We start from the raw sequence: 25,981 nt of genomic DNA on the forward strand, positions 1-25,981 counted from the left end.
ATTAAAAGCAGTGTGATCCAGATCTATTTCCCAGTCAAGTGGCCCAGAATCAGTCTCACCCAAGACTTTTCAGGCTCTACTCTGCCTCTAAAGATGAGACTGGTCAGAGTGAGTTTCTGCTTGACAAAACTGTACTGGTTACTCTGCAAATTGATTTTTGTCACGATTCTCCGCCCGTCCCCCAGTATCTTTCCAGGAATAGAAATTAAGTTTACTGGTCTTCATGTACGTTCTCCCCTTCCCTTTTTCAAAATACAATAAAAAGCCTATTCTCTGAGCTCATTGGAACCCTGTCTGGCTCAGATAACTGGAAGTTTAAACGGTAGTTTTAGCTGTCTCACTGAGGTGCATGCCCAACTTTGATCAGTTATCCAAACTGGGGTGGTGGGGGAGAAGAGAAATTGAACATCTCAACAAATAAGGTTTGGATAATTGGTTTTCTTTTGGGGACCACATTGGCCCTTTTCTAGTGTTTCGCTACCTTATCGGTGAGTAGAAGCAACATCAGCCTTTACAGAGTGCTTGCTTCGAACCGAGCATTAGAGAGGAAAGAAAATCAGCAAATTCAGACTCGGCCCCTTCCTCCCCAAGTGGCTTAATCTTGGTGAGGGAGGAAAGACGCTTAGGAAAGAGACATCTTAAGGAGAAATAAATTATATTCGGGGCACAGATCATAGAAACACATCAATATTTACTGAGCCTATCGTGTGCAGAACACTGTACTAAGCGCTTGGGAGAGGTCAGTAGGGGTCATTGGTAGGACTCCGGAGACGGACACGAGAATAAGTTTGGAGACAGGTGAGTCACCGAGTGCTTAAATAACGGGAAATGTTCAAAAGTATTACAGGTGGTTCTGAGTGTGCATCTGAAAACGAGAATACAAAGCGGGGCGGGGTGGGGGGGAGTGGTAGAAAGATGGAACGTTGAACAACAAATACATAAGACGGTACTTGGGAGGGCCTGTCTTGATGACCCTCCCCGCTCCAGACACAATTCACTGTACGTTCTCAGAGATTACAACCAGCGGTCCTTTAACACTCTTAAATATTTCTTAAATACCGAGTGGAAGTTGTGAAGAGGGGCGGATTTTACCGGCCCTCCTATGCTTTCGTTTGGTTCCTCTCCTCCTATTCCGTCCATTTTCTGCATCAGTTTCTGGCTGCTCCTGTTCCCGGACCCAGCGCCTAAGGGGAAGAGCTCTTCCTTGCTGCTGCTGGGCAGGGCACGGCCAGTAGAGAGAGGGAAGAAGGGGTGACTTGCTCTTCAAGGGGTGACTTGCTCTTCTGGGTGCCGGGCCTGTGTGAGGGGAAGAACAGCTTTCAACTCAGCAATACAGTTATAAGCTAAACTTTAGCAGTGGTAGAGGACGAAGTGGAAGAGGAGGAGAGTGAGATGTGACAAAGAAGGAGGCAGGACAAGTTTTAATTCATCAATGCCTGCGCCTACTGTCAACAGAACACCGCACTAAACATTTGGAAGAGTAAAAGAGCAGAGCAATCAGTCATACTGAGTGCTTAATGGGGGCAGAGCACGGTACTAAGTGCTTGGAAGAGGACGAGAGTAGGCCCGATCCTCTTGTCCACTGTCAAGTGTTAGTATCTAGTAGGGGAGACATACCTTTCCCGACAGGAAGAAGGAAAAGGGACTGTGCCTATGATACGGTATGGAAGATTTGTTTGTACGCGTTGTGGGTGGTGCAGAAATGCAGACGTGATAATAATATTGGTGGTATTTGTTAAGCGCTTCCAATGTTCCAGGCACTCTAAGTGCCGGGATGGATACAGACCCCCGTCCCACTTGGGGCTCAGAGTCTCAATCCCCATTTTACAGATGAGGGAATTAAGGCCCAGAGAAGTGAAGTGACTTGCCCAAGGTCACAGAGCAGACAAGCGGCGGAGCCGGGATTAGGACCCACGACCTTCTGATTTCCAGGCCCGTGCTCTATCCGCTAGGGAATATAATCTGGGAAGAATAGGAGTACGTTGGGGAAGGCCTCCTGGAGGAGGGGTGATTGCAGAAGGGAGAGCAGCACTGTCGGGTGTCAAGGGGGAGGTAGTTCCAGGAAAGAGGAAGAGAGTGAGCAAGAGGTCTGTGGCAGGAACGACGAGGACGAAGCACAGCGTTCGCTCGAGTGGAAAGAAGAGCATGAGCTGGGGTGTAGTGGGAGAAGAGGGTGGCTAAGGGGGAGGGAGAGAGCTGACTGAGTGCCGTAAAGCAGGAGTTTCTGCTCGATTCCCAGAGGAATGGGTAACCGTCGGAAGTCTCGCGGAAAACGCCAGATGAACCTCAATCCCACAGAAGACTTCAGGACCGAGAACCTGCCTTAAAGAAACGGATTACAATAGATTCAGGCTCAAGTGCTTTATTATCTTCTCCCTCTCCCCCTTCCTTCTCCTCCTCCCAGTCTTTCTCTCCCCGGTTATGCCCCTTCAATGCACCCACGTCCTTAAGGCACTGTCCTAGAATCCCTCGAGCTCAAAAGAAAAAGTGGGTGCCGTCATTCAAAACAGATATAAATGCGAGACAGAAATACATTGGTAACGAATACGTCCGATAAAACGGCGCTCGGCGCACAGTAATAAATACGACCGACTACCGAGGTGGCCGATGGGACGGCGTGACCGATTATCCTTTCACTGTTTCCTAAGCCATTGGAAATGTACTTCGTTATTTTTAAGTTTTCTCTTTTCTTATTTATTTGTGAGAATGCCCGTCTGTCCCTCTAGACTGTAAGCTCACGGGTGGGGGATGTCTAATCATTTTCTTCTAGTGTACTCTCCCAGGTGCTCAGAACAGCGGTCTGCACGACCGATCGGACTTCTAGTTAAAAAACAGAATACGTCCATTTACGGTCACTCCCTTCCACCTCTACGGCTCCAACGGGTTCCCCGTGCCGCCGAAATGGAGAACGCCATTCGGCTCGGTTGGTATTTCTGCATCGGGAGGTTCTCCCCCAACGCGCTCCTGAAACCCTGAGGACCCTGGGCAGTTTCTGCGGCCGTTCCGGTCGACGGTGGTTGCGTGAGTAGGATGACCGGTCGTAGGGTCAGGGGGTTCAAAAGCGGAGAGTGGCAGTGTGGAAAGCGCCGTCGAACATGTACGTAGAGAAGCGGCGCGGCTCAGTGGAGAGAGCCCGGGGTTGGGAGTGGTGGGTTCGAATCCCGGCTCCGCCACTTGGCAGCCATGTGACTGTGGGCAAGTCCTTACGCTTCTCTGGGCCTCGGTTCCCTCATCTGGAGAATGGGGGTGAAGACTGTGAGCCCCACGTGGGACGACCTGCTTACCCTCTATCTATCCCAGCGCTTAGAACGGTGACCTGCACATAGTAAGCGCTTAACGAACACCAACATTATTATACATGTACACACACACTGTATATATATTATATATATATATTTTTACATAAAAGTAGGAGCGATTCCAACTTGGGAGCCGGCTCCCCGAGTCCCGCACTGTACCGCAAGCCCATGAGGGGCGAGTCCCCCGGCCCATCCGGGTCCGGCAGTCCCGAAGGTGGCCGCCGCTCCACTGGAAGAGGCCCCGGAGCCCCTCAGCCGGCCCCGGGCCCCGCCGCCGTCCTCTCCCTTTCGGCCCCCCGCCCCCCCCCAGGCCTGTGGGTTCCCGGGGAGCCGCAGTGCGCATGCTCCGCGTGCGGCGCCCCCGACTCGCCGCTTCGGCTCCGCTCGGGCATTTCCGCCTCTTTGTTTTAAACTCCGGCTGGCTTTTTTTTCCTCCTTTTGGGGGGGGGCCTCCGAGGGAACGGAACCCCCCCTCTGCCCCCGTCGCCGCGCGGACCCCGCGCGCCGGCCCTCGCGAGGCGCTCTCGCGGATCAGCTGTCCCGGCGGCCACGGCAGGTCAGTCGCCCCCCCGCCCCCCCCCCCCCCGCTCCCCTCGACTGCCCCTCGTCTCCCCCATTCTACCTCCTGCGCCCCAGGGATCTCTGACGCCGCCGACCCGCCCGCCCTCCCCATCACTTCCCGGGGCAGGGAGAGGGGGCCCTGACCGAGGTGGTGGCGGCGGCTCGAGGTGGGGGGGGAGGGGAGGCAGGGCCGGGCGAGTGGGTGAGCCCTTGGGCCACCCCGCGGGCTTCCCGCCGCTCATCGCCTCAGCCTGACCCCGGAGGAACTAGTGAACGGGGGCAACCCCCCACCCCTCCCCTTCACCCCCCCGTCGCCGTCGTCCCTCCCTCCTGGCCGAGAGCTGCTCATCCCTCGTCCCCCCCGTCCGGGCTCCGGTGGGGGCCCACCGGGCTCTTTAACTTTCTCCGGCCGCCGCCGGTTTCTCAAGGACGCGCCGCCGAGGTCTCACCGTGAGTTAGAGACCCTCCGAAATGGACCCGCCGCCCACCCCTCGCTCCCTTTAGGCGGGGGACGCCCCCTCCTAAACTCCCGAGCGCCTGGAATGTTCAGGAATCCCATTCCCCCGTCGGGACGCGATGATGGTGATCCAGGTGCCCAGGGAATGCGGGGTAGTGGTTGGCGATGCTTTGGTTGCGTGGATCGGTTGTGGGGTCTTCAAGTTGGGCAGAGATAAACCCGCTGTGGGGAAGGCGGGGCCCCTCGGGGGGCTCGTGTGGGTGGGTTTTCCCCTTTGGGAAGGATGGGGGGGCTGTTAAAACAGTTAAGGAGTCAGGCCGGGGGCGGGGGTAGGTCGCTAGGGTGGGAGAGATTTTTTTTTTTCCAGAAATCTCTTTGAGAGGTCAAACTCTTAATAGACGTGGCGTTCAGATATCCTCTCTTTGTTTGGGATGGATGGCAGGCCCGGTGGTGGTGGCGGTGGTGGTGGCGGAACCCTCTGATGGACGAGCCCTCGGTGGGAACGCCGTTTGATGTTTTCCGAGATATTAAAGCTCGGCTGGGTCGGGGTGCCGGCTTCGCGAAATGGCACTTTAGGCTTGGGAAATGATGCCGGAAGAGCGGGCTTAAGATGGGGCCGGAGTTGACGGCGGGCGAAGCCGCGAAACCGCCGCCGAAGCCGCCGGTCCCTCCGAGCTCTCTCGGAGTGCCCGAAGGTGAACTGGCCGGTGCCTGTTCTTTGAAGTGATCGCGGTTGACCCCACACCGGAACAACTGGACTTGAAGGTTTTTTAAGCGACGGTACCTAGTCTCAGGACGGCGCGCCTCGGGTGGCCGTTTCGGCCAGGTCGGGGAAGATCATTTTCTCGACCCGATGAATTAACGTCCGGGATCGCCCGGACGTCCGGTCGACGTTGCTTCCTCGGCCGTGTACGGATCGCTTCGTCTCCCCACCTCGGTTTCCTTGTTTTCTCTTTCTGATGGTAACGATTTGAACAGGCATTGAAATACTACTGCCCTTAATTCAGCCTGATCCGCGCCCCTTGGACGCTCAATAAATGCCAGTTGAATTGGCGTGAACGGGTACGCCGGTCTGTCGCTGGACTCTCCCATCGAATCTGTCTCTAATTCCATTTGCCTTTTCACGGTGATACCCGGAAGCTTGAAAACGTGAAACCCGGTCATCGTGGTCTGGATGAAAATGACACAATTCACCAGGCGATCCTCGGGTCTTGCGTTATCCTTTCTCGTAATATCCCCGGGGATGCCGATTTACCGAGACCTGTATCCATTTGGAGTGGAAAGTTTCTCGCCTCCCTCGATTTGTTAGTTGAACTACATGACGTGTTATGTGATGAACGCTCATCACTTCAAGCTTGATTGACTTTTGTCATCTCCGCTCTTGGATGAGAAGTACGTACGGTATCTTTGAGAACTTTCTTTTCTGAAAAAACTTCTTTCCCGTTGTTACGGTGACCCTGGGTCATGTAATGCGGAGCTGGGGCTAATGACTTCTGTCCCCGTAGTGTAATCCCTCTTCCCCTGGCACCTTTTCTGCTCTTCACTGGGACGAAGAGGGGGAGGGCCGGCCGACGTAGGGATCTGCACCCTTGTGCCTTGCGCGTACCCACTTGTTTGCCTGGTGCGTCCTCTTCCCGCCTCTCCCCCTTGGTGAAATAAGTGCGTTTACTAAACGCTTGCTATAACTGGGGTAGTTAAAAGGTTATGTGGTCCGATGTCAGATGACAAGGTCCCGGTCCCATGTGGGCCTCACAAATCTGTCTTATCCCCATTGTACAGAGGAGGAGCTGAGCCCCACAAGGTTCAGTGGGACTTGCCCAAGGTCACACAGCAATCAGGCCAGTGGCAGAGGTGGGACTAGGACCCAGTCCTCTGCCCTCACTGATGGAGTGGGTATTCGTGGCCTGGCAGTTGTCACCCCTAAATGCAGCTCTGTGATATTAAAGCTGCCCTTGGTAAAAGAGAAGAAAACAGCTTTTAAAGCTTAAAAGGTATACAGGTAGAATGCTACTTGGAAGAAGGAGATTCTTCTTGTAGCGAGCGCCAACCGTCCTCGGGGAAAGGTTATACAGAGTGTAAATGGGAGTTGTTTCTGCCGGAGATATTGGAGAAACTGGGGCAAGTGGTACGTAAGTTGAAGTTGGCGACCTCCGACGTGTTATTAGATCGTATTTATGGAGCGCTTACTATGTGCAGAGCACTGTTACGGATGGTGTGCTGCTACATGGGCCACTGACCCAGCCCAAATTCCGCTCCCCTTTCCCCATGCCACTCTTTTTTGGTCGATGGACCTTGGATGGGAGCCAAAATACCAAATCTGGAAGCAATGAATACGGCTCTGGGACATTCCACAAATTCAGTACCCGCTTCGCTCACCCTTCCTTACCCCACCCTGCACTAGTTGTCCGATTAATTGGATATTAGAAGGGATGAAGCTTCCCGGGTTAAAATGTAACCAAGCATAGTTTGAGCCCTGAAACACTTGGGACTTAGAAGTCAACATTTTCTCCCCATTAAATGTTAAAGCCTAGTGGTCTCCTTTTTTTCACTGAAAACAAATCACCTATGTTCTGCTTAGCTTTGCTTTGTTCCTAAGTAATCTGAAAGTCAAAACCATAGCAGGACACAGTCACATACCAATTATTTAATATCAGTGACAGCTATTGGTTTGTGAGTGCTTTTTTTTTTCTTAAGTTCATGCGAAAGTGACCTTTGATAGCAAGGCTGACTCTGAACACACTACTATCTTAAAAAAAAAAAAAAAGGCAAAGTCCTTGTCAACTAGTTATTTAGGCTTTGACATGTTTAAATAGGTAATCTTGATGAATTTGGAATGCTAGAGGTCTCCAGCCATTCCAGTAATATCGGGAAAGGTACTTAAATTGGTCTTTCAATTTGTAAGTAGAACCGGACCTACAGAAATTACTCTGCAGGAGAACACCAGAAATGTGAAGTTACAGCAGAAAGGTGTATTCACACCAACTGGAAATTCGGTTAGTTGCAAAAATTCCAGATAGTTACGGGAAACTGAGTTTGATTCTCTCAAATAGACACAGGGCCCAGTTTTGTTCCCTTATCCGAACCCATCAGATTATCCATTGTTTGCGATGATAGAATTCTGGATAATCAGTGTTGTGTTTTTCTATGGCTAATTACAAATTGACCTTTGTCCTCAAGAAATTGAGGTTTGACTTTGTAGCTCAATCTAATATTTGAGTTGGGTGACTGTACCCCAACTAAAAGTGAGTTTAGTGTCACTGTTGTACATACCGTGGGCTTTCCCCTGTTCCTAAATCATCTTTGGGCGGCCACTGGGAAGAGATGGGAGTTGGCTCCTTGCTCCTGAGTCATCTCGGGAGGGAAGAAAGGGGGGGAGAAGAGGGGAAAAGGGAACTAGGAGAAGAAAAGGGACCTTGCAATGGGGAAGGAACATGAAGAGAAGAGGAGAAAAGGGAGGCAAGGGCTCAGTGTGGATAGAGATTGTGTTTCCCAGCTCTGAACTCTCTCGAGTTTAATTGAAGGCCTGCACGGAGTAAGCGTTCAATAAATACCATTGATCGATAGGGCCAACCGGAAGCCCAAACTAGCGGAGGGGGAGCCCCACCCTCAAAATCTCCGAGCTACATGTGGCATGTGGGGTTTTGGTTGGACCACGCTGAGGAAGACCCTAGACTAAGCTCGTCGCGGAGGGGGAATACGTCTTTATATCGTCGTATCGTACTCTCCCAAACGCTAGCCCGGTGCTCTGTACACAGTAAGCTCTCCATAAATGTGATTGACTGACTGAGGTATCTTAAGAGCCTAATGGCAAGTGTGCTTGACTACGTTGACTAATGGTCAACGCTTATTCCAGGCTGATTGATCTAGTTTGTGTGTAATAAAGGCCACTTCTTCGTGTTTCTCATGCTGCTTGCCTTTTGGCCATTCTCTTTTAATGTCCCTCTTAAGAAGTATGCTAAAACAGAGAATTACTACACAACTCATTTCAATTGGGGTTTTTATTTTTTTTGACCAGCTACCTAGGTCTGGTTAAAGGCTGGTTGGAGTAAGAGATGAAAACTCTTGACTAGCGTGAGGTTTTTGTGTTGTGTGGGTTCTCAGTCCCCTTTATGGTAGATATCTAGGAACTGGCTAGACAGGCTTAACCCCCTCCTCCCCACCAAAAAACAAACAAAAGGTCGGGATACATAAAATCTGGAAGATTCTTCACACACGAATTGCTGATATAGCTCAGGATCCAAAAGCCCCACAGTCACGGTGGGGAATTCAGTTCCCTCTCTGCCCCTTCCTCGCCCAACACAGATTTGAAGCCCAGTTTCCCTGTTTTGGCCTTGGTCTGGTGTGAGAGGGACAGTTCACAGATGGGGCCGGATAGAAGGGATGGACCTCTCGGGCAGGTCTAGGCAACTCGGGCTCTTCTGCTCCGATTCTTTTCGGCTCTCGGCCGAAAAGGCAAAACCGTAATTCAGGCACTCCTCTGCCATGCCTCCCCCCACTCAAGCTGGAAGCCTGCTTCTCCGCTTCGTCTGAAAGCCGGTGAGGTAGAAGAGGCAGATTGGGTCTGCCTAAGAAGTCTGTCCCTAATTCCTCACCTCAATTCTGTGCTACTTTTGGCTGAAGTGGAGAAACCCCCACACCCCGATGGGAGTGGAGGAGGTTGTCATGGCTGCCGCTAAAACCAGACTCTCAGCTCCACCACCAGCTAAGATTTTTGGATTTAAAAAAATCTTGCACCCATTTTCAATAAAGCAGATGAATTTTTTTAAAAAAAAGCCAAAGAAGGCCCTGATAGAGGAGTTCAGAAGCGTTCAGAGGTATTCAGGACTTAGCTTCCTCAGCTTCATGAAGAGTAGAAGCTTGTTGTTCAACCTCAATTGGACATCTATAAGCCCGTCACTGGGCAGGGATTGTCTCTCTCTGTTGCCGAATTGTACAGTCCAAGCGCTTAGTACAGTGCTCTGCACATAGTAAGTGCGCAATAAATACGATTGAATGAATGAATCTTTTTGGCCAATGTTGAAAAAACCATTACCTCAGCAGAACAAATTTCTACTTTTGCAGTTGCCTGCAGACGAACGATCATATTGCAACTCCTTATTTAGTTAATGCGATATGCTTTGAATTAGTTAATAATTCTCCCCCCCCCCCATTAACATGTAACTTTACAGAGTATTGCATGACTAGGAATTCATATTTTTTGGGAGGTTCTGGAACGGATCATAATATATAACACATAAGCCTATGGGAGAACGTACTCCCCAATACAGTCATTCGTGATTCATATGTTTTTGCAGAACGTAGTTCGGCTGTATTATGGAGTAATCGTGTGTATGATTCATTTGAATTTGTCCTGCATTGTTTTGAAGTCATTTACTAAGATCTGGGCATACGCAAAACAACTTGGTAGTAGCCTGACCTTGGGTGTACCTGCTGAAGTTTTCAATGAACCACTTGCGTGCTTCATTATATCGCAAGCCCTTCTAGGACAAGAATCCTCTGCCTCCCATCCTCTGACTGCGGGAGTCCCTCGAGGCTCAGTTCTGGGTCCCCTTCTAGTCTCCGTCTACACGCGCTCCTTTGGAAAATTCATTTGCTCCCACAGCTTCAACTACCATCTCTTTGTGGATGATTCTCCAGCCCTAATCTCGGTCCTTCTCTGCAGTCTCCTACTTCCTCCCGCCTTCGGGACATAGCTACCTGGGTGCCCCACTGGCACCTCCAACTAAAAATGTCTAAAACGGGACTCCATATCTTTCTACCCAAACCCTGCCCTCCCGCTGTCTTTCCCATCGCTGTAGCCGATCCCACCATCCTCCCTATCTCACAAGCGTGTAACCTTGACGACCCACATATTCAGCCCGTCACCAAATCCTGTCGGCTCCACCTCGACCACATTGCTGAAATCCATCCTTTCCTCTCCACCCAGATGGCTACCATGCCGATCTGAGCGCTTATCACAACCTGCCTCGATCTACCACCTCGCTGATCTCCCTGACTTCCCAGCCTCCCGTCTCTCCCCACTCCAGTCCATACTTCATTCTGCTGCTTTTCTCATTTTTCTAAAGAGAAAGAAAAAACAGTTCACCTCTCCCCACTCCTGAAGGACCTCCAGCGGTTGACCGTCCACCTTCGCATCAAACTCCTTGCCATCGGCTTTAAAGTATTCAATCAGTCAGCTTGCCCCCTCCTGCCTCGCCTCACAGATCTCCTACTGCAGCCCAGCCCCCACACTCCGCTCCTCTAGCTGGCCCACTGCGCCCCGATCTCATCTGTCTCACCGCTGATCCCTTTGCCCCGTCCTCCTCCTGACCTGGAACTCCTTCCCACTCCATTTACGTCAGACCACCACTCTCCCCACGGTCAAAGCCTTATTAAAGTCACGTCTACTCCAAGAGGACTGCCCTGATTCAGCCATCTTTCTGACTCTCTCTACCTTCTGTGTCTTCTGCGCACTTGGATCTGTACCCTGTACCCTTTGGGCAGTTGATATTCATCCCACCCTCGGCCCCAAAGGCCTTATATACATTAATAACTTATTTATATAAACATATATAGACTAAGCTTGCCGTGGGCAGGGAACGGGGATATCAAGTCTGTCGTACTTTCCCACATGTACTGTAACTGTACTGTAACACATTACAGTAAGTGTAATACATACCATTGATTTATTGTTTTATCCAAATCGGATCTTTGATGTCTCATCTGGATTTTTTTAAATGGTATTTGTTAAGCACTTACTGTGTTCCGGGTGCTGAACTAAGCACTGGGTAGATACAAGCTAATCAGTTTGGTCTCCGTCCATGTCTCACTTGAGGCTCACGGAATTAATCTCCGTTTTACAGGTGAGGTAACTGAGGCACAGAGGTGTTACGTGATTTGCCTAAGGCTGCATGGCAGACACTTGACAGAGCTGGGATTATAACTCAGATCCTCTGACTCCCACGCCCGTGCTCTTTCCATTAGGCTACACCGCTCTTTCTGGATGTCAGCAGAAGTTGGCACCCCTTTTACCAATAATTCAAATTTTGTTCTCTCTGGTGTCATCTGCAGGAATGTATTTGTTCCGATTAGGGTTTAAAACCAGTCACTCTTGACCAGACTAGGATTCCTTGGTCATAAACACCATCACTGCAAACTCTTGTTTTGTTAACTCTGCAGTTTATATTTGCTTGAGAAACATTTTAGGTTGTCAACAGATATACCCACCTACAAAAGTTAAAATAATTTTGGCCATCGTTTTCATCTCAGAAAAGGGCAGAAAATCGGTTTCCCAGAAAATGCACCGTGCCTTGGAAATTTACCGCATCTCCAAAATATCAGGTTCAAAATATAGGGCCCCCAACCTATATCAGCCCTGCCAGGATGATCAATAATAATAAGTAAATAAGGAATCAGCAGTATCTAGCATTTTGGCCTACTCTGACTAGATCAAATGGTAAGATGAAGAAGTATGCGATGAGTAGGGGGAAGGCTGCTCTGTTGCATCAGTCCTGCCTGCTCCCCTAGACTTACTATAAATGTTCACTCTACAATGTTCTCTGAACATCTAACTTCTGTGTCCCAGATTACCAGCAATATCACTAACAGAAAAATAGTAACACTGTGCGGTATTTGTTAGGATTAACATTAGTGCAGATTATTAATTCAGTCCCTGGAGTGTATTTAAGCACTTCTAGGACTACACAAAGCCTAAGACAACAATTTGGTCTTTAGCACATCACACAAATGCCCCAGATCACCATTCCCATCATCAGCATTTGAGTACCTATTGTGTGAGCACGGTAATAGGTGCTTGGGAGTGCACAGGAATAGTAAGGGACAAGAATCAATCGGTGATATTTATTGCGTGCTTACTATATGTGCAGAGCGCTAAAATGAGCCCTTGGGAGAGTACAGTGCAACAGAATTAGCAGACTTGTTCCCTGCCCATAACGAGCTTAGAGTCTAGAGGGGGAGACAGACATTAATATGAATAAATGAGTAATTTAGCATATATAATTTAAAGATCCAATCTGGCTTCCATCCCCTCCACTCTACCGAGACTGCTCTCTCTAAGGTCACCCGTGACCTCCTTCTTGCCAAATCCAATGGCTCCTACTCCATTCTGATCCTCCTTGACCTCTCTGCTGCCTTTGACACCGTCGACCATCCCCTCCTCCTCCAAACCTTATCTCACCTTGGCTTCACGGACTCTGTCCTCTCCCGGTTCTCCTCTTACCTCTCTGGCCGATCATTCTCGGTCTCCTTCGCCGGAGCCTCCTCCCCCTCCCATCCTTTAACTGTTGGAGTTCCTCAAGGGTCAGTTCTTGGCCCTCTTCTGTTCTCCATTTACACTCACTCCCTCGGTGAACTCATCCGCTCTCACGGCTTTGACGACCATCTCTACGCAGATGACACACAGATCTACATCTCCGCCCCGTCCTCTCCCCCTCCCTTCGGGCTCGCATCTCCTCCTGCCTCCGGGATGTCTCCACCTGGATGTCGGCCCGCCACCTGAAACTCAACATGAGCAAGACTGAGCTCCTCATCTTCCCTCCCAAACCCGGTCCTCTCCCAGACTTCTCTATCACCGTGGATGGCACGACCGTCCTTCCCGTCTCTCGGGCCCGCGATCTCGGTGTCATCCTTGACTCGTCCCTCTCGTTCACCCCACGCGTCCTATCCGTTACCGAGACCTGCCGGTTTCACCTCTACGATATCGCCAAGATCCGCCCTCTCCTCTCCACCCAGACGGCTACCTTACCGTTACGGGCTCTCGTTATATCCCGGCTAGACTACTGTGTCAGCCTTCTCTCTGACCTCCCTTCCTCCTCTCTCGCCCCGCTCCGGTCTATTCTTCACTCCGCCGCCCGGCTCATCTTCCCGCAGAAACGATCTGGGCGTGTCACTCCCCTTCTTAAACAACTCCGGTGGTTGCCTATCGACCTCCGCTCCAAACAAAAACTCCTCACTCTAGGCTTTGAGGCTCTCCGTCACCTTGCCCCTTCCTACCTCTCCTCCCTTCTCTCTTTCTACCGCCCACCCCGCACGCTCCGCTCCTCCGCCGCCCACCTTCTCACCGTCCCTCGGTCTCGCCCATCCCGCCGTCGACCCCCGGGTCACATCCTCCCGCGGTCCGGGAACGCCCTCCCTCCTCACCTCCGCCAAACTGATTCTCTTTCCCTCTTCAAAACCCTACTTAAAAATCACCTCCTCCGAGAGGCGTTCCCAGACTGAGCTCCTCGTCCCCCTCTACTCCCTCTGCCATCCCCCCTTTACCTCTCCGCAGCTAAAGCCTCATTTTCCCCTTTTCCCTCTGCTCCTCCACCTCTCCCTTCCCATCCCCACGGCGCCGTACTCGTCCGCTCAACTGTATATATTTTCGTTACCCTATTTATTTTGTTAATGAATTGTACATCGCCTCGATTCTGTTTAGTCGCCATCGGTTTTTACGAGATGTTCTTCCCCTTGACGCTGTTTATCGCCATCGTTCTTGTCTGTCCGTCTCCCCCGATTAGACCGTGAGCCCGTCAAACGGCAGGGACCGTCTCTATCTGTTGCCGACTTGTTCATCCCAAGCGCTTAGTACAGTGCTCTGCACATAGTAAGCGCTCAATAAATACTATTGAATGAATGAAGATACGTCCGTAAGTGCTGTGGGGTTGGGGTTGGGGTGGATATCAAATGTCCAAAGGTCACCGATCCAAGTGCATCAACGATGCAGAAGGGAGAGCGAGCAGGGAAAAAGAGGGCTTAATCGGGGGGGAAGGCCTCTTGGAAGAGATGGGATTTTAATAAGGCTTTGAAGAAGGCTTTATTGCCATTGTTCTTGTCTGTCTGTCTCCCCCGATTAAACTGTAAACCCGTCAAAGGGCAGGGACTGTCTCTGTTGCCGACTTGTTCATTCCAAGCGCTTAGTACAGTGCTCTGCACATAGTAAGCGCTCAATAAATACTATTGAATGAATGAATGAAAGATGGGGAGAGTGGAGGAGGCCTGAGGAGTGGGGAAACACGGACTTATAATAATAATAATGTTGGTATTTGTTAAGCGCTTACTATGTGCCGAGCACTGTTCTGAGCGCTGGGGTAGATACAGGGTAATCAGGTTGTCCCACGTGAGGCTCACAGTCTTCATCCCCATTTTACAGATGAGGGAACTGGGGCCCAGAGAAGTGAAGTGAGTTGCCCACAGTCACACAGCTGACAGGTGGTGGAACTGGACTTCGAACCCATGACCTCTGACTCCCAAGCCCGGGCTCTTTCTGAGCCACGATGGTCTCGTCTCTCCTGGCGGCACAGTGAAGTATGGACTGGAGTGGAGAGAGACCGGAGACAGAGAAAACAATAAACGTCTTATTGTTTACTAACGAAGATAACGACAGTTTTGTAAAGTTGAGTGTACTTTACTAAGCACACACAAATCCCTTTTGGACGACAAATAAACGAGATGGGAGTTTAGGAGGAAGCAATCGTGTAATGTTTCGTACAGAAAAACTCTAAACGATTCAGGTAGATCTTCCTCTTCAAGCTTGGTAGGGTACAGCTTTGAGGGACTCTGTTTAAATTGTGTATTCACCATGTATTTTCTCTTCCTTACCTATTTTATCTTTGTCACTTTGTGCCCGTTTGTCACTTTGTGCCCGTTTGTCTTCCCCAGCCAATTGTAAGATCCCTGAGGGCAGGTGCTGTATTTTTTTTACTTCTGCTGAATGCTCCCAAGCATCTAGTATAGTGTTCTGGACACAGGCGCTCAGTATATGCACTTGATGATGATGTGTGTGTGTGCTTAAAGGAAGCAGTTAGGGGGGCCAGTGTGTATACGTAGAGCATATTGAAAGATACAGGTGGCACCTTTTTGATTTTGAACACGGGGGCAGAGATTTTTAGGGAGTGGACAGGCTTCAGAGAACTGACAGCCCGAAAAAGCTTCCATTTTAGATCTTAGTCCTAATCGGAAACTCAGATCGTGCCAGAATCCAGGGAAAGCGAGTAAGATTGGAAGTCCAGCTCAAGCAGATGTGGGGTGATGGCCCCCATGGAGTTGGGCCCCTCCACTTGGAGGGTGCTCCCTAGCTCCTTCCTTATCCTGCCTGTAGTTGTTAATAATAATAATGTTGGTATTTGTTAAGCGCTTACTATGTGCAGAGCACTGTTCTAAGCGCTGGGGGAGATACAGGGTCATCAGATTGCCCCACGTGAGGCTCACAGTCTTCATCCCCATTTTTTACAGATGAGGGAACTGAGGCACAGAGAAGTGAAGCGACTTGCCCACAGTCACACAGCTGACAAGTGGCAGAGCCGGGATTCAAACCGCTGGGTTGGATATAAGCAAATGGGGTTGGATACAGTCCCTGTCCCACGTGGGGCTCACAGTCTCAATCCCCATTTTACAGATGAGGCAGCTGAGGCACAGAGAAGTGAATTGGCTTGCCCAAGGTCACACGGCAGACCAGTGGCTGAGGCGGGATTAGAACCCATGAGCTTCTGACTCCCAGGCATCTGCTTTTTAATAATAATAATAATAATGGTATTTGTTAAGCGCTTGCTATGTGCCAAGCACTCTTCTAAGCGCTAGGGTAGATACAAGGTCATCAGGTTGTCCCACGTGGGGCTCACAGTCTTCATCCCCATTTTTCAGATGAGGTCACCGAGGCCCAGAGAAGTGAAGTGACTTGCCCAAAGTCACCCAGCAGACAAGTGGCGGAGCTGGGATTAAAACCCACGGCCTCTGACCCCCAAGCCTGGGCTCTTTCCACTAAACCACGTTCCTTCTCAACGTGTCTACCAACTCTGTGATAATGTACTCTCCCAAGCGCTCAGTACAGTGCTCGGCACACAGTAAGTGCTCAGTAAATAGGATCGATTGGGAAAGGGACATCTTATTGCCTACCAGTGGAAATCAGGGCAAGGCAATCCACTGTGGCTTTCTAGCAGGCAGAGCTCCTCTGATGGAGAGGGAAATAGTGGGACGAGTCTTTCTTAGGCATTATTATTCAGGCATTTAAAAAGTATTATTTTTTCTCCATTCGGAATAGCATCACTTTCTCTCCCAGTACTTCAGGTTTGCAAACTCTGGAGAGAGAGAGAGAGGAAAAAAAAAAACCCTCTTCCCCTGGCATACAGTTGAACTGTCATTAACAGATATTTTGAGGAACCTGATGCCTGCTAGCAATTTAAATAATGCCGGGCAGAAAGTGTAAAGTTAAGACTGCTAGAATAGCATTAGTTCCTAGAGAGCAGTAGGAACTATCACGTTAACACTATGTTTTAGGAATCGGATGGGTCAGTATCAATGTGAAGAAGTATATTGGCCATGTCTGCCTAGTTATTCCTCCCCTTCCCCTCCTCCAAAAAAACAAATTCTAAAATTTCTTGATGGTGCTAATGTGGCCAGGTCATTTTTCAGTCCAGAAGGGACTGTGAAATGGAGTATATTCCCAGAATGAGTAATTTGGGATTGGCCTGGATTGGAATTGCTGGATTTTGCCCTGCAGATGTTGTTGGGTTTTTTGGGGGGGGGGGGGGACGATGCAGAGGGGGTGGTCACTGGGCTCTTCTATATCCTTCCCGATCGGTTCGGAAGGCTCCTGTTTGTCTCATCTAGTTCCCCTTTGCCTCCCGAAAAAGGAAATATAGCCCAACTTGAAATATGGGTTGGTTTGATTTTGTTGTTGTTGTTTCTTAGTAAGCGCTTAGCAAATACCGTCACCATTTTGATTATATTTATATCTGAATATAATCTGATTTAGCACAGGAGTCCAAGAAATGATAGGTGCGAGCTCCCGCTAAACTTTCTTCACAGTTTTTCTCCATTCACATCCACCCCCTTCTCCCCCACTTCCCTCCTTGACTCTCTTCACCCCTTTCTCCGCCTCTTCCCCCCACCCCTCCGTGCTTCCTCCAGATCCCTGAACGGGCCGTATACCCCTTCTGCCCTGCGTTCCTTTACACAACTCTCCACTTGACCCGCTAAACCCCGTAGTAGTTGTTTGGTAATCCGTAGTGCGTATTGAGCTCTCGCTGGCTTTGGTGGACTATTAGGTCCTTGGGTTGTAGGTCTTTGGGTTGTACAGAGTAACTTTTTTTTGTGGTATTTAAATGCTTACTGTGTTCCAAACACTGTGTTTTCAATCAGTGGTATTGAGCGCGTACAGAGCACTGTGCTAAGGGCTTGGGGAAGTTCAATACAGTAGAGTTGGTAGACCCGATCCCTGCCCCCATGGAACTTTTCCGGTGCTTGGCACGTAGGAAGTGCTTAACAAAAATCACCGAGTATTATTATGGTTATTACGGATGCTGGTGGGATGCAAAACTGGGACACTGGGTGCGAGGTGAAATGCAAAAATGTCTAGCAACACCACTGACAAACAGGATGAAGCTCATTCAAGTGAGGAAAAGTTCATTCAGTGGTATTTACTGAGCATTTACCGTGTGCGAAGCGCTGTACTAAGCGCTTCAAAAACCGCAAGTTAGAATATTAAAGGCCGAACTGGGTGGGTGGGCACAAGTGCAGCACACTGCCATCTGGGAGTCCTGTGGTCCACAGCCGAATAGGTCAGTCCTGGAGCGTTGTTTTAAAAACATAACTCTGGGCTCTGTTGAACCGGAGTCAGATGTGTAAAATCTAGGAAGCTGTTCGGTTCATTCTGTGATTCCAACTTTGGGTTTCGTCATAACCGTTGTCTCTTCTGCCAGAGAGTTTAGAATAGCTCTACGTTTATATTGGATTTCAGGAATAGCATAATTGAAAGGGAAACCTTCTACTCTTCAAGGGAGCTATTTATTTTCACCGAAAGGAGTATTGCGGACCTTTCTCCAACGAGACTGCCGGTATTGCTGTCTTGCTAACAGAAAGGAGTAAATGTTCCCAAAACTTATCTTCCCTGGCTATTCTGTTGCATTAGGAAAAGAAGAGCTCCTTTAAAGTTGATTGATAATAATAATAATCGTAATTGTGGTATTTAAATGCTTACTGTGTGCCAAGTACTGTACTAAGCGCTGGAGTAGATATGAGATCAGGTCCCACATGGGGCTCACGGTCTAAGTAGGAGGGAGAACAGGTAGTTAATCCCCAGTTTGCAGATGAGGGAACTGAGGCACCGAGAAGTTAAGTGACTCGCCCAGGGTCACACAGCAGACAAGTGGCAGAGCAGAGATTAGAACCCTCACCCTCTGAAGGCCCGTGCTCTTTCCGCGAGGCCGTGCTGCTTCTCATGTTTATTACGTGATCCGGATCTTTTAAAGGGTTTAGGCACATTCTGTTTCGCGGTGTTTGCCGTAACGTGGCGTAGTTTGATTCTTAATGCGGTAAACTGACATTTTCTGAATTACTTTGGAATCCGTAAATTTCCAAATGCCGTGGTCAGGCGTGTGAGCCAGCTATGTCGTCCGATTGATTCAGCTAACAGGGAGTTTTCTTTAAAGTTCACGAGCAAGTGTCTATTGCGTGTTGCTTTTATGTTGGTGCAGCTCTGCCCTACCATTCCAGATAAATTGCTCAGCTTGTGAGATTGACCAACTAGTGACCGGGTTAAATGAAGTGGCTCAGTGGCATTTCTACAGCAGAATCAAGAGTCGCCTCTCAAATTAGATGACGGTGGTTGTGTTTCCTGTTTTGCTAAGGGGGAACAAAAGGCTGATTTCGGATGGGGTGGAGGACAGGCCAGGGCGCCGTTCCAAACTGGTTCTCCCCCCCGTTCTGCTACTCCTCAAGTGGGAGTCCGACTAGGTATTGATTGGTCAGAAAGTCTTGGTGCGGGGCTTTGTGATAACTAGTCAACACCCTTACTGTGCTTCATCTAGAATATTTGCCAAAGGCGGAAGCTGTTGGTCCGCCGCTCGTCCGGTAGCGAATACAACCGGGGACAGTAAGACAGGACGCTTGAGTCGATCGTGCGAGTCGGGTATGTGGAGCAACTCTTCAGAGCCACTGCCGGGGAGGCAGCTCTACCGAGGGGTTTTGGGGGTGCTCGAGAGTAGCTACAGGAAACCTCCTCTGGGGGAGGCCGGGCCGAAGCGAGCAGCAGCCAAATTATTATTATACGCCTGGAAGCGCTGGGGTGGATGCGAAGTAAGCCGGTTGGACCCACTCCCTGTCCCACATGGGGCTCGGTCTTAATTCCTATTTTACAGATGAGGTAACTGAGGCCCAGAGAAGCAAAGCGACTTGCCTGGGGTCCCACAGCAGACGAGGGGCTGAGCCGGGATTAGGACCCAGTGCTCTCTGCCTTTTGACGCAGCCTCGCTCCTTTGAAAGACAGCCTTGGCTGGTGGGAAGGGAGGCCAGGGGTGGGAGAAGAAAAGAGGGGAGAACTTGCAGGCAGTGCATGGAGACAGCAACCCAGCAGCCAATAAGTCAGTCCTCCCCCTTCCTCTTTCTCTCATTTATTTTTTTTCCCCCCAACATTGATAACTATTCTTCCCAACTGTCATAGCTAATGCCTCCTAAAGAAGATGCACTGCAGACTCCGCTTCCTTTTGCTTTCTGGTACCAGTGGGGACAGGGTGGGTAATTAGGAGTATGAAGAGAGCTACAAATTTTTATTAGGTTGCCAGCCAACTGAGGCTCTGCCCTAGAGATTTCCGGTGACTGTACTTCTTAGCGCATCCCCTTCCTTAGGGACGGAGGCAGTCTCAGAGTGGAAACCGTGTTCCCTTTCCCGATCTCAAATGCACTTTTCTTGGATTTCTTACGCTTAGAGTTTACCCGGTGGTATTTGATACTTATGCACAATTGTGTTTCTCTGCAGAGACTAGACAGGCAGCAAGCAGATCGAAGAAGGAGAGGTTGGTAAAAACACTGTGGGCTAGTGAAAAATATTGTTGGTGAAAAGCTCTTTGAAACTATCACAAAGACTGATCCCTGTTGGAAAAGAAAAATCGGTAGCATCTTTTCGGTGAACTAAACCACTCTTCAGATCCAGAAATTAAATCAGCAGAGTTTTAAAAGAAAAATGTGCGGGTTTCTTCTCCGTGCTGATAGGTTACATGGGAGAGTCTGAATTTTATGACCCCCTCGTAGGTCAAATGCTTTGAAAGAAAATCTGTAGCATCTTTTTGGTGAACGAAACCACTCTTCAGATCCAGAAATTAAATCAGCAGAATTTTAAAAGAAAAATGCCTGGGTTTCTTCTCCTTGCTGATAGGTTACATGGGAGAGTCTGAATTTTATGACCCCCTCCTAGGTCATGCTTTGAAACCCCCGTTTATCTTTGTCTGCCCAGAGTTGTTGCTGATGCCTCTTTTAAAAAGGTTTTCCCTGTTTTCTGGTGTTAAACTACATTTTGTTGTTGTTCAAAACCTTTGTACAGTGCCATCACTTGAAAAGGGAGCAAACTTGAACCGATTTAGTGTAATTTGTGTGCCACGGATAATGTACTTTACAGTTTGTAAACCATGGCAGGTTAGTGGTGCGATTGATGGTTTGGAAATTGCGAGAGATGGGCGTATCAGAGGGTTGAAATTGGGAAGGTGGCCACCAAGAGGGAAGGAATCAATAGTGAGGTTGTTGAAGAATGGCCACTCAATGGGGGAAGGGAAGATTGAGAGCTATCCCCATCTGGCGAACTCCAGCACCAGTCCCTAGTCAAGGCCAGCTCATCCTGATGCCCTTCAGTACCCCGAAGTTGGGACGATGAGAAGCAGTGTGGCCCAGCGGTGACATATTTCGAGCGTTTACCATGTTCGGAACACTACACTAAGCATACAAAGAGTACAGTACAACAGAGTTGATAGACACAGTTTGTGCCCACCTTGTGGATATTCATTCATTCGATCGTATTTATTGAGCGCTTTCTGTGTTTCAGAGCATTGTACTCAGCAGTAGAGACAGTCACAGTCCTGGGAGGGAGAAGGACCCGGGTTCTAAGGCCGACTCTGTCACTTGTCTGCTGTGTGAGCTGGGGCAAGTCACTTCGCTTCTTTGTTGTACCTCAGTTACCTCATTCGTAAGCTGGGGGTGATATTGACTGTGAGCCCCATGCGGGACTGGGACGGTGTCCAAACCGATTAGCCTCTATCTCCCCCGGCGCTTAGAACGGCGCCTGGCACACAGTAAGCGCTTAACAAATACCATAAAAAAAAAAAAGGGAGTTGACAGTCCAGGGCGGGAGTCAGGATTAGAACCCAGGTCCACGCTCTCTCCACTGGGTCACGCTGTATCCAACCCGAGTATCTTTTATCTATCCCAGCGCTTAGACGAGTGCCTGGCACATAGTAAGCGCTTAACAAATACCATTTAAAAAAAAAAGGAATCTCGTAACACACGGTCTACGGACCTCTTTCGTTGGAGGCCTGTCAGGGAGCACGGAAGGATTGGGTGTCGCTTAAATTAGGGAACCTCCCCAGTTCCCTCCTTCTCTCTTCTTTCCCTCTCTCCTCCTCTGTCTTTTTCTCCTCTCTTCTCTCCCCACCCACCTCACTAATGCTTTCTCCCCGGGAAGCCTCAGGGCAGTTCCCGGAGTTGAGACAAGCCTGTATCGATATGAAAAGATCCCCCTTGGCCAGACTTCTGGGGTAGGTATGCACGATGGCACTGTCGTACAGCCAAAAAAAACCCCTACTATGCTCAGTTTTGCCGTAATGGACGTTCTCACCGGGCGGTCTGGATTTGGCGCGCCGGATTATCAGAAGCAGCAGCTCGCGTGCACACGCGTGGCGTCAGGGTGAGGAGTTGACTTTGAGGAAGGCAGCCCTTCCCGTTAAGGGAAACACGCACAGTAGTACTCGTTCCCGGATCACTTCCGTTTGCACCGGCGGTTTCTTCCGACGAAGCCCCGCACTGAGTTTTAACGGGCCTCTCGAATCGGGGGGGAGTCGGATGCTTATGTCGTCTCTGCTCAGCTGGATACAAAAATACGGTAGCAGATCCCCCTAAATCTCACTGGACAGTGAGGGAAACGTTGTCAGTCACTGAAGTCCGGCGGATCCCCCAAAGTCTTAACTGAAGCATCGTGGCCCTAGCGGATGGGCCTGGGACGCAGGAGGACCTGGGGCGTGATCCCGGCTTCGCCACTCGCCTGCCCTGTGACCTGGGGCAAGTCGCTTCACTTCTCTGTGCCTCGGATGCCTCGTTTGGAAAATGGAAATTAAGGCTGGTAGCTCCATGTGGGGACAGGGATCGTGTCTAATCTGATTAGCTTCTATCTACCCTAGTGCTCCGAACGGTGTCCGGCAAGGAGTTAGTGCTTAACAAATACCTTAAAAAACAAACAGAAAAACAAACCCCCTGCCATTTGGCCCCTGACAGATTTAGCCTTGTTATAACAGTGCATCTGTGTGTCTCTGCCTCAGCCCGCAGGCCCGTGATAATAACGATCATGATGGTGTTCGTTAAGCCCTTACCGTGCGTCAAACACTGCTCTGAGCGCCGGGGTGGATACGAGGAGATCAGGTCGGACACAGTCCCTGTCTTGGGGCTCCCAGGTAACCGAGGCCTAGTGAAATGACTACTTGCCCGGGTCACACAACGGACAGATGGATTAGAACCCAGCTCCTTCTGCCTCCCGGGCCCGTGCTCTCTCCACTGGGCCACGCTATTGCTTTAACCGTGGGCATTCCGGCCTCTCTCACCCCTTTAGTTCTCCCGCACGCCAGCCTTCCTCTCTGCGCGCTGCCTACTGTTGTTGGCCGCTTTCCCTCTCTCCTCCCTTTGACGGAACGGACGGAGGCGCGTGCCTGTTGGACCGCTGTCGTTCTCTGAGCTTGTCCTTGAGCCTCACCCAGCCGAGGTCTTGGCCGTTCCTTTTCCCTCGAGGGGGAACCACAAGTATTCTGCAGGCAGGCTTTTCTCTCTGGACCACTCTAGCATCTTAGTCCCGATGCCACCCTCTTTTTTTGACGAATCCACCCTCTTCATGCAGTCCAGCCGGTCAGCGGACTCACAGACGTGCTCAGGGTGATAAGGGTTCACTCCCCGGGCTTGACATTGGGCACACGACGCCGTTAGCTTCATCCTCAGAGTGTGCGGGGCGGGGGGACGGCGGCGGGGGCCCGGGGAGCGGAAGGAGGGAGATGGCGCCGCCGTCTCCCGGTTTCCGGCCCTCGGCGGGGGTGGTCGCGGGGGGATCCCGGTCGGGCTGGGGCTCGAGGGGACGGGCTCGGGGCTGGAACTCCGGAGCAGCACCGGCCGCCCGAGGCCTGCGGGAACGTGTTTCTGCCGTCGGGCTAGGATTCGCAGCTGCGGCTACGGAGTCGGGGACGGAGTGAGAGGGAGGAGGTGAGAGGCTGGGGAGGGGTCAGGACCAGGATCAGTGTAAGGGTGGAGGAGAGAGAAGGAAGGTGAGAGGCATCCAGTGGACTAATGACCCCTTCCTTGCCAAATCTGGTGAACCGTACTCTCTCCTGATCTCCCTCGGCCTTTCGGCTGCCTTTCGTCCCGGAACGCCCTCCCTCATCGTAGACAGACGGTCACTCTCCCCACCGCCCCGAAGCCTGATCTCCTCCTCAAGAGGCCTTCCCTGCCTGGGTCGTCATTTCCTCCTCCCCCACTCCCTTCCGCGTCACCCTTGCACTTAGATTCGCTCCCTTTATTCACCCCTCCCGCTGCCCCACGGCACTCATGGACCCATCCCTGATTGATTGATTTCTGTTAGTGTCTGTTTCCCCCTCTAGACTGGGAGCTCGTTGTGGGCAGGGAGCGTGTCTGCCAACTCCGTGTGGTGCTCGCTGCAGCGCTCAGTGCGAGTGCTCTGCACACAGTAAGCGCTCAGTAAAGATGATGGATTGACGGGCCGAACACTCTCTTCTCCAGAAATGCTAGCCACCCCTTCCTCTTCATCCAAAAGCCGTTACCTTGGTCCTGGCCGGTATCGTATGATTTTTGTGTGCCTTTCCCCTGCTACGTCATAAACACCTCGAGGGCAGGGCAGTGCGTCTACTAGAGAAGCAGCGTGGCTCCGTGGAAGGAGCCCGGGCCTGGGAGTCAGAGGTCGTGGGTTCGAATGCCGGCTCTGCCGCTTGTCAGCTGTGTGACTGTGGGCGAGTCACTTCACTTCTCTGGGCCTCAGTTCCCTCATCTGTGAAATGGGGATGAAGACTGTGAGCCTCGCGTGGGACAACCCGATTACTCTGTATCTCCCCCAGCGCTTAGAACAGTGCTCTGCACATAGTAAGCGCTGAACAAATACCAACATTACTGCCTCTTCCGTTAATGGATTCTGGCTTGACTGCTGCGTCCTCCTCACTGATCTCCTTGCGTCCATTCTTTCCCCTCTCCAGCCCATGCTTCATTCTCTTGCCCAAATCATCCTTCACAGACCTCCTCCTGCCCACAGCTCCTCATTCTTTAAAAGCCTCCCGTGGTTGCCCATTTGTCTTCACATCAAGCAGAGATTCCTGACCATTGGCTTGAAGGCCCTCAAGTAGCTATCTCCCTCCTCTGTATGCCTCAGTTCCCCCATCTGCAAAATGGGGATAAGATTGTGAGCCCCATGGACTGTGTCCAACCCGATTTGCTTATATCCACCTCAGTGCTCGGAACAGTGCCTGGCACATAGTAAGCGCTTAACAGGTGCCACGATTATTATTAAGTGCTATCTCTCTCCTTCCCTTCTTCCTGTCTTCCATTCCCTTTCCTCCCATTTCTTTTCCCCCATCCCATCAAAGCTCCACCCTCAAGTTTACTCCCTCTTTGCTTGAAATGAAAAGCCAAACCCCCTGCTTAGTACTTAGGTGGTACAGACCACGTGCGTGAGACGCGGTGTGGGTCGGGGGGAAGCACAGGGTGAGCACGGTACGAAATAATTGGGAGAATACGGCAGGCAGTAATATTCAGTTGTATTTATTGAGCGCTCACCGGGTGCGAAGCACCGTACCAGGCGCTTGGGAGAGTACAGTAGAAGAATGAACAGCCACATCCCCTGCCCACAACGAGCTTACAGTCTAGAGGGATCCGTGATCCCCGTCTTCCAGTCTCTCCCGCTTCCGACCCCTCACTCGTGCTCTCCCCCGTCAAATTAACCAGCCCACAGGTCTTACTTCCCCACCTTCGAAGCCTTATTAAAAATCCCATCTCCTCAATCAGTCAACCAGTCATATTTTCTGAGTGCTTACTGTGCGCAGAGCACTGTACTGAGTGCTTGGGAAAGCACAGTATAACGGAGTTGGTAGACACGTTCCCTGCCCGCAACGAGCTTACAGTCTAGAGGAGGGTACGGGCGTTACTATAATGGAGAAGCAGCGTGGCTCGGTGGATCGAGCCCGGGAGTCGGAAAAGAACTTGGGCTCTTATCCCGGCTCCTCCACGTGTCTGCTCTGTGACCTGGGGCAAGTCACTTAACTTCTCTGTGCCTCAGTTACCTAATCTGTAAACTGGGGATTAAAAGCCTGAGCCCCTTGTGGGACAGGGAGTGTGTCCCACAGTGGAGTAGCTCCATGTGGGACAGGGATTGTGTCCACCCTGATTAACGTGGCGCTTCCCCAGTGCTTAGAACCGTGCTGGGCACATAGCAAGCGATTAACAAGTACTATCATCGTTATTATTATAAATAAATCACAAATATATACTTAAGTGCTGTGGGGAGGTCTTCCCCGACTAAACCCTCCCTTCCCTGCGCTCCCTCTCCCTTCCGTGCACCCCTCCAGTACTCGATATTCACCCCACCCTCAGCTCCGCAGCATTTATGTACCTATCCGTAATTTATATTAACGTCTGTCTCCCCCGTCCAAACTCTAAGCTCCCTGTG

At 50.6% G+C, this 25,981-nt stretch overlaps 1 protein-coding gene and 1 long non-coding RNA gene across 3 annotated transcripts in view; one reads left to right on the forward strand and one right to left on the reverse strand.

Annotated features, from left to right (window-relative positions):
- Nucleotides 1–671: 671 nt before the first annotated feature.
- On the reverse strand, nt 672–3,624 carry LOC103169190. The gene is made up of 2 exons (XR_485648.2): nt 3,403–3,624; nt 672–1,296 (listed from the first exon to the last, which is right to left on the reverse strand). It is a non-coding gene; the product is annotated as an uncharacterized LOC103169190 (long non-coding RNA).
- Nucleotides 3,625–3,752: 128 nt separating this feature from the next.
- Nucleotides 3,753–25,981, forward strand: part of PCGF3 (polycomb group ring finger 3) — a 67,505-nt gene continuing 45,276 nt past the window's right edge. Inside the window, exon 1 of one of the 2 annotated variants that reach the window (XM_029054007.2) lies at nt 3,753–3,855. The gene's annotated coding sequence lies outside the window, so the exon portion shown is untranslated. The remainder of the gene's footprint in view (nt 3,856–25,981) is intronic. The other variant, XM_007672835.3, reaches the window with a different exon arrangement.

Source organism: Ornithorhynchus anatinus, chromosome X3, assembly GCF_004115215.2.
Source record: "Ornithorhynchus anatinus isolate Pmale09 chromosome X3, mOrnAna1.pri.v4, whole genome shotgun sequence".
Lineage (NCBI taxonomy): Eukaryota > Metazoa > Chordata > Mammalia > Monotremata > Ornithorhynchidae > Ornithorhynchus > Ornithorhynchus anatinus.